General features: G+C 42.3%; 1 long non-coding RNA gene across 1 annotated transcript; it reads right to left on the bottom strand.

Annotated features, from left to right (window-relative positions):
- Positions 1 to 9,587: 9,587 nt before the first annotated feature.
- Positions 9,588 to 10,083, bottom strand: LOC130165966 (uncharacterized). Its single transcript, XR_008827080.1, has 2 exons — positions 9,974 to 10,083; positions 9,588 to 9,841 (listed from the first exon to the last, which is right to left on the bottom strand). It is a non-coding gene; the product is annotated as an uncharacterized LOC130165966 (long non-coding RNA).
- Between the last annotated feature and the right edge of the window lie 5,044 nt (positions 10,084 to 15,127).

The following is a 15,127-nucleotide window of genomic DNA, read 5'->3' as shown; positions in this document are numbered from 1 at the left end:
CAAAATACTACAGTACCCATGAGAAATGGGTGCTGCACCACCTCACAGTCAATGTATTATCACACCTTAATGATTAGCTTTCACCATCAGCAGTGCCTGTCACACAATTTTAAACTGCGTGACTGGATGTTTTCTTAGCAAACGTGTTACACATCCTGATTTTTGTTTCCTTTCACAGGCTTGTACTTTCAACTTTTATTAAAAAAAACATTTTTTTTTACTACAGTTTTTAATCGTTTGTATATGTGAGTCTATCAGGACAGTTTCATGGCTGAAGAGGTGCTCCAGCTGTGAGTCATGTAACGCTGTCTATGGAAAACATGAATGAGACTTTTACCTCCGGAACCAGCTGCGCCTGAAATAGCTCATTACAGCACAGGTTGTTGAAATGCCTAAAACGTACCAATGTTTACATTTTTCTGACAGGCTTTGTGTTCTTGTTCACTGTTGTCTGCCAGGAACAAAGGTCAGAGATGTTATTAGTGCTGTAAAACCTTGTCAGGAGGAGGTTGAGTTGGATGGATAGATCAGTAGACTTGGGGTGACTGTTATTTGTCTGTTCCCTAACCTTAACCAAAAAGCTCTCCTTCACAATCATGAGTTTGTTCTTGAAGGCGCTGACAAACACTGTTGCTCTACCACAAAGAGTTTCAGACTAGAAAATGCTCTCGACTTAACTGTCGACCTTCATTCCAACCTTCACCTATTGATCGATCAATCGACTGAAATGGGTTTCCTCCATGGGGTGGCTGGGCTCGGCCTTAGAGAATGGGGGAGGGGCTCGGACATCCGGAGGGAGCTTGGAGTAGAGTCGCTGCTCCTTCGCATCAAAAGGAGCCAACTGAGGCGGTTCCAGCATCTAATAAGGATGCCTCCTGGGCGCCTCCGGGCATGTCCGACTGGGAGGAGACCCAGGGGTAGACCCAGAACTCGCTGGAGGGACTACATATCCCATTTGGCCTAGGAACGCCTCGGGATCCCCCAGGAGGAACTGGAAAGAGTTGTCGGGGAGAGGGATGTCTGGGACCTCCTGCTTAGCCTGTTACCACCACGCCCCGACCCCGGATAAGCGGGAGATAATGGATGGATGAATGGATGACACAGCCCAAACTATGAAAATATCCAGTTAAGAAATAAATGACTACACTGTGAGCAAGTTAAAACAGCACATGTCTGGGTAGGATTGATGACTTATGATGGAAAGGGAATGGAATTAGATCTCATTCTGGATGAAACATAAAATCTGCTCAACAGACAGACATGATGGACTGTGATAACGAGGGTATGATCAAATGTATTGCTCTCCTCCTGATTCGGAGATGTGTCGCAAACACAGGGCCAATAATAGATCTTTTTGAGGACAGCTTGTCAGAACACATTTTCCATTGTAAACATTTTTAGCCTCTCATCTAAATGTTACAAAAATGGCAACTCGACTCTTGGAGAGTCAGTGAAACGCTGTGGGAGCATCCTAATGATTATCCTCAATAGTGTAAAAAGCAAGCTCAGCGGTTATAAATGTCAACAAAGCATACTGCCTGTAGTGCTATTGTGCATTATTGTCTCTTGTGTATGGGTTATGTAAATGGATAGAACAGAAAAGCATGAAATCACTACACTTTTACACACTGTCCTGCATAACTATTAACAGGCTCAGGTGGATAGAAGGTCTGCGATCAGTGTGTGTGTGTGTGTGTTTGTGTAATTAAACTAAGGTTGGCTGCTTTGCAAGATTATTAGAAGCTTATGTTGAGTCCAGAACACACACCACGCAGTTAACTTTTCTCAAAGTTGGAGCAGCTAATTAAGAGTTATTAGGTGTTTACAAAGAAGGTGGTGCAGTGTGAGTGCTCTCCACACACCCCCATGATCACAGCCACACACCATTATAGCATAGCGCCCACACTGCTTGGCGACATGAACACCGATTTCAGCACAAGGTTCGTGATAATGTCATACACACAACTCTGCATCTGCTGTTACCAAACAAGCGTCGTTTCCTTTAAACATGACACACTGCAGCTGTTCATTATGTCTTCAATCACCCCTGCTATTGTTTTTGTTTTCTACAGGTTCTCGATCCCTGCTTTAAAGCCATCTGGAGCCATCACCCACCACAACTGCAATGTTTAACCCGATGGCGCTTATAATATGCAAGATTACATTCTTTGATTTGAGCAGTAATTTTTAACCCATATGGCACTGACTTCATGTTTTTGTTTTGTGGCTGATCCGTGGCAAGGCCCGGATTTAACTGAAAATGTAGGTGCCACTGACCCCCTTTAATACCTCAGTAAAACCAGTTAGTCCACAGATACATTTATGATACAGATGACAAAGGAAGATGGACTGACACAAGATTACAAATTTATTCAGAAGAAAAGGTTAAAAGGTCAATATATAAAATCAACAACAATTTATTAGAGTTGGTAATAAAAAATAAAAAAAACAACTATAGAAAATATAAGAGGTGCCTCAAGATCTAATTTGTCCAATATATAAATGAATAACAGGAACACACAAAAAAAAGGGCTGTAGGATTAGCAGCTGTGGCTGCAGACAGGGAAGAGATAGAGCACCTCACCACACTCCAGTGCCCTGCACACTCACACAGCAAATCAACTAAAGGGATGCAAATAAATAGTGAAGGAAGTGCAAATTTACCAAACACACTATTATGGGACTAAGTGCAGAGCATTGCACCAAACAACTAAACAGTTAACTAAACTGATAGTTAAACCAAAACACAATAACTAAACCAACAAAACAACCAATAAAACAAACAGAGAAAAGAGACGACACACCACAGGCTCACCAGGCAGCAGCAGCAGCAGCAGCAGCAGCATCGAGGTTAATATATAGCGTTCCCCAAACAGTTAAGACCAGGAAGTGGGCATGACTAAACCCCATGGTGACCTGGAAGGGATCTCCCACTACCTCCTACATTTTCTTTGTTTATCCAATATACTTTGTTAGCCACTCTGAATCTCATACAAACTGTTTCACTTTGCTATTTGCCCATAAAGTTGATCAGGCCTGCAGGTAAATGGAGTGGCCAGTATAGTATTTGGTCACGGTCCAGAGGGCAACCAAACAACTGTTCCCTCCCACAGAGTTGACTCAGTTTCCAGCTAATGTCAGCATATTTTGCAAAGTGTTGACTCTGTAAGGTGCTTTGCTTTGATGCATGAATACAGTTGCTGATTCTGATACACAAGACGAAGATGAACATAATTTACATAAAAAGATGAGAGAAGTTTGGCGGAAAGGTTTTAGATCTCACCACTAACCTGGCAAAAACCCGTACTACAATCAGTCATAGGTGACACTGCCAAGCTAATACACATATTGGACAAACCTAATTAAACTATAAACAGCAACCTCGACATTTAAAAGCTACATCACTCAGCAATTCAGATTTAGATATTCCAAATATTTGTGTGTATGTGTGACCAAGAGACAACCTCCAGGGCCTGAAAAATGAAGCCAACACGTGAGTATCGCAAACCGCAGTTCCTCTAATGATCACTAGAGTCTGGCTCCAAGAGTCAGTCAATCCCCATAGACTCCCATGTTAAAATGCCAAACTTTACAGTAGAAATAAACATGTTTACAGACTGGTACAAAAAAATGGTTTTGGTCTCTTTCCCCCTTCATGACAACTGTATTGGGATGAATTTTTATATAACTCACCCATTTTAATTTTACCAAGACATATGCACAATTGAGGGCGTGGCTGCCTTGAGTGACAGGTGGGTGCCATCACTGTTGGCTAGGTTCTAATTCTGAGCGGGACCTCTCAGCCATGTTTGTGGTGGAGCCTTTTGGAGGATTTTTCATGCGAGTAACAGACAGATAATATGGCTAGCTGTGTCATTAACAGAACATGAGGAGGTCTGTACTCCTGTATTTTGAAGTGAGTTAAATTTTAATATTATTTTATTTATATCTTAGCACTATGAGCAGGTGTTGGTGTCTGCACTCACCATACCTGGCCTGTTTGCTTGTTCTTCTTAGCTCACTAACTAGCTAATTAGTAGGGATTGGTACCAAAACCCGGTATTTAACGGACCCCAGGGCTACATTTTTAAAGACTGGAGTATCAATAAGCTCTGACATTTTCAGTTCAGCTCTCAGTACTTGAAAAATCAAGAAAATGGATTTCCTGTTTATTATTATGATATATGAGTTCTGCCCACATTTTATCTCACCAACTCTGTTTCTGATTAAGACACTCGTCTATGAATGATGCATTTTCACTGTTCCCAACCCGGAGGAGAGACCTTTCTCTCTGACTCAATCCCAATGTCCACCCTCCCTCACAGACTCACAGACTTGGAGGCGTGTTCCTGTTAAGTTCATTAGGGCTTAGGACTGTCCCACCGTCGAACCAACGAGGGCATGAGGGCTCTCCAGCAGACATTTTGAGCCCACACTTTCCGTAAGTCCGCATTCCTGCAGACTTTGCCTTAGGGAATTACCAAAAGTTAATAGCGTTGTGACATTAAACATGGGGTTGCCATGGTTATCAGGGGACACCCAGAAGCGTAAAAAAACAGCAAACAACGGCCATAAAAGGCAAGAAATAATAAGATGGAAGAAGAACGGTTAACAAAGAAGCATGAAAGCAACAAACACTAATGTTAGCATTACAAGAAAAAAGACAGTATATGACAGTATAAACACCGAGCTCACTGTGATTCAGAGCCTGAACCCTGTAGTTATTTGTCCTGTGATCACATGATGAATTCCAGGTGCTGTCCTTTTCCTCTTTATACCATTTTGAGCCCTTGCAGCCTCTCGCACTCAAACACTCACCAGGTGACGTCAATTAAGTCTGCAAGGGTTCAGGGCTGAGGGAGGTACATTAGGATTGAGCCTCTGTCCTTTTCTCTCGCTGTCTCTCTCGGACCCTGTGTGTACGAGGGGCGGGGGCGTCACACTGGAGCACCGTGCAGCACAGACACATGGACCCTGCTCTTAGTGTCTGTGGCGGAGAGAGCTAAATGTTTTGAAATGTGGTTCAGTCATTTGCACTTAAAGCTGGAAACATGAGCGTTCCCTGGAAACATCCAGTGAAAGTCCGTCACATGCAGATGGAGAAATGTATGTTTTCGACCGCAGCCTGGAGCCCACACACAGAAATAATTACATTATACGCACATGGGTTAATGATGAAAAGTAAAAATCAGCCAGATGATTGTTTTTTACATTCATATATATTATATTCATATGCATAGTCTGATCAAATGTTAATCGAGTGCATACGAGAAAATAAGCAATGTTTATTCTGTTCTTAATTTCTTGTTTTTTCACTTCAAAATTAAAAAATGTACCAATAAGAGTACCGTTAAAGTACCGGATCGATAAGTGGTATCGATAAAAGTAGTAGTACCATTGAAATCTTAATGATAACCATCCTTACTAGTTAGCCAGCAAAGGAATTAGCTTTGGGCTAGCCTTGGAGCAAGACGCCCAGCTGTGCTAATGTTAATGGGAGCGTCTTTTGCTCCCCACACACCCCACCTCTTTGGCTGGGAGTTAGGCGGAGTCAGGCAGTGCCAAGATGGCGACGGCAGAGCAGCCCACTCTGAGCAATGCTCTTCAGAAACCTGTGGGTGACATCACAAAGGCTACGTCCATCTTTATTCACAGTCTTGCCTGCAACTCATGGGTGTGGACCACATTAAAGGAAACTTGCAGTTATTTCAGGCCACACTGACTGTGCATGCACCAAAGTGGACCATTGTTACATGTGCATGACTAGGCTAAAATTTAAACCTTCAAAATGTCATTAAAATCTATAAATGCTATTCATATCCCATGGATTAAGGCTTATGTATGAAAAAATGTTACTGGTTACTGTTACTGGTGGAATTTGTTATTTCACAGGTAATCTACATATGCCAGCTGAGCTCTCAAACATTATAGAGATGTATAGAGATTAAAGAGTAAAGTCACTCTAACATATTAAAGATTTTCATATTTTAAAAGATTATTTAAATCATAATGGACAGAACAAAGCTTTTTCTCTTACTTACTTCTCTTGCACGTAGTTTATAAGGACTGAACTGTTTTACATATTGCTCCCAGCAGGAGTTTAACCTGGGATTTGTTATGTCAGGAACTGATTTAGCTCAGAGTTCTCCAGAGTCTTAAACCGCTGTATCCTCTCATCGTATCAGCATACAAATAAACATCCCATCTACAGTCTATTGCAGTCCTAATGGCTTTTTAATGACGAACTGTATAAACACAGGAAAACATATTTAAATTGCATTACTATCATTACTGATGTGTGAGAGAATGTCAGGACTTAACAGGCCAAACGAGAAAATCAAACCATAACTTTTGTTTGAGTCTGGGTTCAGTGGGTCATTACTGTGAGAGCGCTCTCCGCTCCAACACAACAGCTTAACAGAACGAGAAAAACAGCACCGCAAACTAGCGAGTCAACAACAGCGCGGCAGATGTGGCAGCGTTCCCCTTGTCTGCTTGACAAAAACAGTAATAACAAGCATCAGTGTAAACAATAAGAGAACAGCAACACAGACGAATGAAGTCACCCACAGGAACCTTAATGACTAAAATAAAGAAGAAGGATGGCGAAGGATGGCGAGAGATAAGAAAACAACTACCACTGGGACAAGATGGGACGGGCTATGCGTGTGTGTGCGCATTATGCATCAGATCACGTCTATAGTGTGTTTTTAATCATGTATGCATGCCCATATGTCTATAGCATTACATTTCTTTACATGTGATTAAACAATGATATGCTTCACAACACAGGGTCAGAGCAGATAAGAGCCTGCACACAATCGGGCTTCAGTATGCAAAGTAGCATTACTGTACATGTAATTATTTTCAGGTACAAGGCTGTAGATGGGAATTTCTATGACGTTTTAAAATGGAAAGCACCTTATTTTTCAGTTTATTTTTAATAGTGAGCATTTTAACTCACAAATAGGTGATGTTGTTGTTTTTTTATTTATTTATTTAATTTTTTGTTTTTGCAGAAGGATAGAGGCAAGCATGTATTGTATGATGAAAACAGAATGAGCAGAACCTACATTAAAACATGGGGTCAGCCATTTACTCAATAAGTTGTATGACATTAGTCTTTGGAAAGCTTCGAAGTCTCTGTTATCTTCTGTTTGTTTGCCAACTCCTCTTATTCCCTCTGCTGTGACCTCCCTCAGCAGTACAATCTGTCTCTGTTTTACTCCCTCCCACACCCCCTCCCTCCCTCCTTCTGTCTCTCTCACCCATTTAATTTACTCACAGGTTGATTGAGGGTTGGACTGTTTAGGGGTGGACAGTCACTATTACAGACTAATGAAATCAGGAGGTCCTGGTACACAGGGAGGGTGCTGTTCCAGCGGGTAAGGGCAGAGGAAAAGTCACAAGGGGTGTGTGTGTGTGTGTGTGTGTGTGTGTGTGTGTGTTGTGGATTGTGTAGCAGCCTGCCTTGAGCACATTGGACAACACCTAGGTGGTAGCTGTTAAAACTAAACTGTCATCACAAACAAAGCATTATTTACCTACAGTTGATAATCCCAGCATTCACAATAATTTCTCAAAATCGGCATCGGGAGGAGCATAAAAACATTTCTGTATGGCTTGCAGCTGTCATAATGAATGGAGGTCTGGACCCACAATGCAGTCAAGACACTGAATGGCTGTAGCAAAAACAAATGTTTATTATACAAAGGTTGGAGCCGCTGGAGCGGGACAGGGGTTGCTGGGTCTTGGGAAGTGTCCAGAGGTAATCCAGGTGAGTCTGCAGAAAGCGGAGTGAGGCTGGGTCAGGTGCAGTGGCGTGCGAGGTCCAGAATGGTAGCGGCAAAAAGCAGGACCACTTAGGTAAGCTGACAATCTGGCAAAGAGTTGTGAACTGGACCAGGGTTATATGCAGTGGAGTGAAGGCGACTTGATTACCGACAGCTGGCAGGTGTGCAGGTGAGTGGTGACTTCAGCTCCGCCCAGCTCCAGACAGAAAAACACTAGGATCCTGACAGCAGCTCTCTCTCTCTCTCTCTCTCTCTCTCTCTCTCTCTCGTTTACTGTCCCTTCACTTTCCTGTTGTTTCCCTTCTCTCTGTGGATAACTACAGTAGGGGGTGGATGTAATTAGGGCCAAAACTTTTATTGACAACCATGAAAACCAAGCAGGCTAAGACAGGCTGCCTATGGAACTCTTCCACTTCGTTTAATCACAGCGTTCTACACACTTCAGGTGTCTGTGATTGATGCCTCGCTCTCTCTCTCTCTCTGTCTTTTTCTTTAAATCAGTTTCAAAAATCCCTTCCTCAGGAGCCACACAAAACACTTTAACTGAGACTTCAATGGGAAATAAAAGGATGACAGAACAGAAAACATTAAATATTACACAAAATTTATGTACAGATTTTGACAGTGACAAAGGAGATATCGAATTGAAAAATAAAATAAACCCTGGATTAAAGGCTGTTGTATAGACAAGAGCAAATGACATTAAAAACCACAGGCCTTAGTAAGATTTGGTGTTAGTGATGTAACTTGAGGTTTAACCCTGTGTTTGCAGGCTTTTGATGGTGTTTCTTCATACTGGGTTACGTCGCCATGGTAACGTTTACTCATTTAGCAGATGCTTTTATCCAAAGTGACTTACAAGTGAGGGACATCACTAAAGCTTCAGTGCAGTAGGAGACCTTGGTGTAGGTATTAAGTACAACATCTATTTAATACGTGGAAGGAGATCAAATAAAGACATGCGCTGAAAGTTCACAGCAAGTGCTAGTTAGACATGTTAGAAGTGTTAGGAGAGGGAGTGCTGTCGGAAGAGATGAGTCTTCAAGGGATTCCTGAAGATAGAGAGCGACGCCCCTGCTCTGATAACATTCGGTAGCTTGTTCCACCGTCAGGGAACCACGAACCAGAACAGTCTGGACCGAGATGGCCTTGTGTGCAGGGATGGCAAAGCCAGACGACATTCCTTAGAGGAACGCAGTGGTAAAGAAGGAGCATAAGGCTGTATGATCGAGTTCAAGTAAATGAGTGCAGATCCAGAAGTCACTCTGAAGGCATCATTAGTGACTTGAATTAGATTCAGGCGGCTGTGAGTAGCCAGTGTAGGTCGATGAGTAGCAGAATGACATGTGCCCCCTTCTGGGATGGTGGAAGACCAGATGGGCTGCCGCATTCTGGACCATCTGCAAGGATTTCACTATACATGAAGTGAGGCCCGCCAGAGGGGCATCGCAGTTGTCGAGGCGAGAGAAAAACTACCTCACCTGCTGCGGAGGTCATGTTCGAGATAACAGATCAACGCGTACAAAAGCACCACTTACTGAATTCACTTCTCTTGGAAAATGGCATCACCATTTGTAGAAGACCCCGTGGAGCTCGGTGCACACGTCATTAGAGGGTCTCTTAGGAGGGCAAGAATGTTCAGAGACCTGGAAACCCCCTTTGGCTTTGTCTGATGATTTTTTTATAGGAGACATAGATGCTCAGCGGAGGAAATGATTTATCTGTGTCAGCTTCTTGAGCCGAACGTTGCCAATGCGACACAGCAGAGAAAATAATTACATGTTCCCACAGTAATTAATATATTACATAATTGTGTTTTATTAGCAACGCAGTAGTTTGTCATTGACTCACTGACACATACCCTGTACTAATGTGGCCCGCTGGGAGCTGCCACTTCCATCAGGGTCGGATGAGACACCCCCTTCCACCCGTTCCATTAAGGGGCGACCCTCATTACTGCAGCGGGCCAGCTCCTCAGCAGGAGTTCACTCCTGTGTAGTTCGGCCCCCTCTCGTCTTCTTCACTTCATTTTTTTTTTTTCCTGTTGGCTGCAAGCGATGTTAAAGTCATTTCACTGTGATACATTTGCATACCAATAACCATCCTACAACAGAGACTTGAAGACTTATTGAAGCACAACTGCCTTATGCCTGCTGTACTACAAATTAAAGTAAACATACTTAGCGCTTTGAAATTCGCTCCCAAGTCCATTTGACACCACCAGGGTTGCAGGTGAAAGAATAGGATTAAAATTGTCATGCACGCCACAAGAAGACATCTAAGCTGTTGCTTTTAGTCTATTTGTCGAATATCATAGTTTGCTCTTTGTTTGTAAAATCTGCCGCTCCACTGCAGTAGACTTGTCCATGTTTGCAACTGGTCATATGCTACAAACACCACCCCTTTTCATGTGATCGCACTCATGGCTAGATTGGGGAGATCTGGGTTGATTTAACAAGTTGATAGCCATCGTCATGTGACCACTTAGCGTAATTGCGGTTGTTCGGGTTAGCAAGGGATATTCTGGTTGTGTTGAAATTGCTTCGTAGTACAGACCCCTCCTCACTCAGTATTGCAATTGTACTCTTCAAGCTTGAGTAAAATTCCTTCCATTACCGATTAGAGATATTGGATTTAACCATTACAAAGTTATGAGTTACAACAACCACAAAAAAAACAAAAAAATTCATAATTTTATATCCAAACAAAAAAAAGTCAAAGTTTAGCAGTTTATTCATATTCTCATTAAACAGCTTTATCTTGAAAAACCTTGAAATCATCTAATGCAGTGCAAAGCAACAGAGAATCAAAATGAGTACCTGGATGGTGCTCTCAAAACGGTTAAAAAGTTGCTGACTTAGTTACGTACTGGAGGGGGAGGAATGTATTTTCAAACTTGTGAAAACAGCGACTGAGGAGGGAGGACAATAACTTCCATGTCACATGACACAAAGGGCACGCACAGGACAGTAAAACATTCGTTCTCGAGTCCAGTGAGCAAAGCAGCCGGCAGGCGGGCGATAATCCTGGTCACATGTTGCGATCGTCGTGTGAGTGCACAACATCATTTTTTGATTTGGGACACCACCACCCTGGTGAAATTGCGCACACAGTGTACTACATGTATGTCAAGGAGCACAATGAGTTAGTGAATGAGCTAGTCTTAGCTGAGCTTAGCAAACACTGTAAATGGACTGCACTGATGGAGCATTTTCTAGGCTTATCGACCACTCAAAGCGCTTATAATGGAAGCCACATTCACCCATTCACTCATGCAGCGCTTTCATTCCACACATAGACACACACTCATACACTGATGGAACCGCTTCAGAGGCAATTTGAGGTTCAGTATTTTGCCTAAGGAGGAGCCGGGGATCGAACCTGTGAGCATCTCATTCACGCAAGTGAGCGCTGACTAATCTAAATCAAACAGTTGGAAACATCTTTTGGAACCACACAGCATTATTTTCAATGAACATTTTTATTATCTAAATCGACGTCTCCTGTCACTGATTAACATACTGTATAAATACCACAGATTAATCACTGTACATCTGTCTACAGGTTGTGCAGCAATATGCTGACTGAGTCTGCCTGATGTACTGTACTGATGTCATATTTTCACATCCCCCCCCCACGCACACACACACACGTTCGGAGTGACAAAACAAATCTGCTAAGGCCGCAAAGCAGAGGAGAGCTGTGATACTGAAGGACACTCGCCCTCCTCACATGTACATGCATCTTATGTTGACTCACTGAGAACAGTAGTACAGACGAGACGTGCTACTAAAAGAATCCACTGCTTTTACTCTAAAATGTATCGTACTGACTCACTAACTACACTTTTCAACGGGCCGTTCTCGGAGAAGACATTTGGAGTTGTCACAGCAGGAAAAGCACAGGTGCTATGAATAACATCAATGATGGCTCCGTTCCATTTAAGTGTCCGAGTCCATTTCAGTGAGCCAATAGCAAGGAGCTGGAGCAAGCGTTGTCATCAAAATGAATTGCAGCCCTGCAGCCATCATTAACATTTTTAATTACACCTGCGCTTCTCTTGCTGTGACACATCAGGATGGGAAAAGGGTCTTGCCAGATTGCAGAGGCTCTTCTGTTTAAGCTGCAGCAATCTGCCAAAAAAAAAAAACTTACACCTGAATGTTTTTCTTTACCTACGAGTCATTTGCACAACAGCATTTTTTTAAATTGTTTTTTCTGCTCATTTGTTTTTCATGTGGATGCAACCAGTGGATGCAAAATGTTTTCAGTTAAATTATAATGAAATGCAACATCTCATAAAATAAACAATCATTTTAATGGTTTCTTAAAACAGATTCCACTCAGTTCCATGTTTATCGCTACTTCAGGTTCCTTTTTTCCAATTCTGTACTGAAACTTCTCAATGTTAAAAAGTAATAAGACACTATCGGAGTGGACAGTGACATATAACATGTCAGTGTAGGGGCTGTATATATTCACTTGAAAACACAAAGCAGTGCTCCTGTCTAGCACAGCTGCTTCAGTGCTCTCTGCTACCCTTTAACATTTATTAATAAAGTATTACGGTTTAATTCCTCGGGGGAACTGAACCGATGGCCTTTTCAGTCACAACCGATGTGCTCCGCTCCAACCTGCAGTACACTGACTCAAATCTCCAGGGACAAATGGTGAAGTGCAGCTCAAGGGCAGGGACCTCCAGCTCGGTCTCATGAAACTGTCATGACTTATCTCTTTGTCCACTCTTTTTCATTTAATCTCCTCCGCCGCTGTTCGGCCTCCGTCGCGTCTTCACTGTCTCTGTGTCTTTTTCCTGTCGCACACCTAAAAGCCTCCTCTCATCACATGGCTGCTCCCACTGCAAAAACAACCACGTCAAATGAGCTCAGCAGACCTCACCCCCTGAGTAATTCATTAAGGGAATTTACAGTGCCACCATTTGATTAAACTGTTTAATGGTCACAGGAGGAAAATAATTGGAAATAATCAATCATTATGATAATGAAGAGAGGAACACATGGTGCAGGTTTATCTGCAAAATGAACCTATTATTTTTTTTTCATTGGAAAAAATACATGTAAGTTTTAGATTAATTCGATCAATTAGCTACTTAATGGCATTTGCTTTCCAGGCACTGATATGTTTGGACAGCTCATATGCTCCTATTTGTCTCTTGGATTTTTTGAAATCCACAGCTTTCACTGACTTTGTGTTATCACACACACACACACACACACACACACACACTCAAAACATGATGAAGATGTCAGCTGTTGACACTTGTTTGAGTGTTAATTGGATGTGTGTTGGAGGAGCTGCGCTGTAAAACGATAATCCAACCAAGACAAGCATCTCCCTGTCGAACCTCTGTCAGATTATTTAAAGCTTAAACGCTGCACTGTGCTGCATGTCCTCAGGGTTTAGACAGGAATAATGCATCACTGAGGCAAACACCACACACACACGCCTTAACACATGAGTGCACACACACACTCACTCTCACACACACACACACACACACACACACACACACACACACACACACACACACACACACACATACACATGGGCTTTCTAGGATGTCCATGCACAGAAACACACAAGGTTGCTCTATTCATGATTATACTTGTAGGTGTGCTGAACAAGACAAATGGTGTGTCCTGAGGATGAAGCAAAAAATTTATATTGTGTGTGTGTGTGTGTGTGTGTGTGTGTGTGTGTGTGTGTGCTCATGTTAATGTGAGCTGTGTGAATGTGTGTGTAAGTCAGACAGTGATATATGTGTGCAGTTTTCATGTGAGCAAGATGTTTTGTGAAGATAAAAGAATTCACAACAATGACACTGCCTCGCCCTCAGATGTTATTACTATGAATTATGGCACAACATCATGAAAGATCAAACGTTTAATCTCTCTCCTAATAGTTGGCAGAATGAGAGAGCAGATGTAAAGCAGATGTTGTGCTTCTCCTCACCCTTGTTTAAAATTGACAGCGCCAGGGAAGTATATTACATTACATTACATGTGTTGTATTCTATTTCATTTATATTTTTATATGTTGCAATGTATTAGTATTCTAAAACATTTAATCTGAAGTTTCTGATGAAATGATTCAAATCCCTGCCAGCGTGTTAAAAAGCTCACCAGCTGATCTCCACCAGGCTCCTCTGAATAATCCTTTCCTGCATTTACATGTCATGCATTTGAGAGGTGTTTAACCGGGGCAACCAAAGACTTAATCTAGGAACAAATTAATCTTCTCAAGAAATTACAAACCTTACATTTCTGTTTGAGGAAGTTCACTCTGGTTCTGCTTCCATGGCAACAAGACCTACTCCAAAGATGTTGAGACAAAAAACTGTCACAGTAGCCTGTTTGTTGTTTGTTTGAACACTTACAACAACCTACAGTGCATTCAGCAAAAATAAAATCATTTTCCCTCATTAGTCTACACTCAATACTTCATAATGACAAAGTGAAAACAGAATTGTAGAGATTTTCTTTGGAGCTTAACGACTGTGGGGTTCTTGGTTCTAACCAAGCCCCCTCTCCTCTGATTGCTGGCCAGGCGGCCAGCTCTAAGAAGAGTCCTGGTTGTTCCACACTTCTTCCATTTGTTTATTTAAATCGTGGAAGCCAGGCCACTGTGCTCTTGGGAACCTTCATCACCCATCCACTAGCTATACCGCTTATCCTCAAGCATAGAGACAAACAAGATTCACTCTCACATTCACACCTACTGGCAGTCGTCAGTTATCCTAACCTGCATGTGTTCGGACTATGGGAGGAAGTTGGAGTACCTGCAGGAAACCCACACAGGAACTAGGAGGACATGCAAACTCCACAGAGATAAGAACCAGCTGAATTGGGGTTCAAACTCAGAACCTTCTTGCTGTGAGGCAACAGTGCTAAGCACTGCGCCACTATGCTTTCAATACAGCAAATTATTTTTATTTATTTATTTATGTATTTTTGTAGCCTCTGCACAATCCTGTCTCTGGGCTTTGCAGGCGGTTCCTTCACTTAATGATTTGGTCTTTGCTCTGATCTGCATTGTCAGCTGTGAAACCTCATGTGGACAGGTGCGTGCTTTTGCGAATCATGTCCAATCAGTTGAATTTACCACAGGTGGACTCCAATCAAGGGGTAGAAACATCTAAAAGATGATCAAGAGAAATGGGAGGCATCTGAGCTAAATTTCAAGTGTCATAGGAAGGCTCTGAATACTTATTAGCTATCAAGGATGCAAGCTTGCATGGCCATATCTGACTTTAAAGGTGCCATGCATTCATCTTGCCACACACTCATGAGATTAGAGTTTTATCATTGCCCTGA

Source organism: Seriola aureovittata, chromosome 3 (genome assembly GCF_021018895.1).
Source record: "Seriola aureovittata isolate HTS-2021-v1 ecotype China chromosome 3, ASM2101889v1, whole genome shotgun sequence".
NCBI classification, from domain to species: Eukaryota; Metazoa; Chordata; class Actinopteri; order Carangiformes; family Carangidae; genus Seriola; species Seriola aureovittata.
Note: the sequence above shows the minus strand (reverse complement) of the source record. Positions and strands in the feature narration are given on the sequence as shown.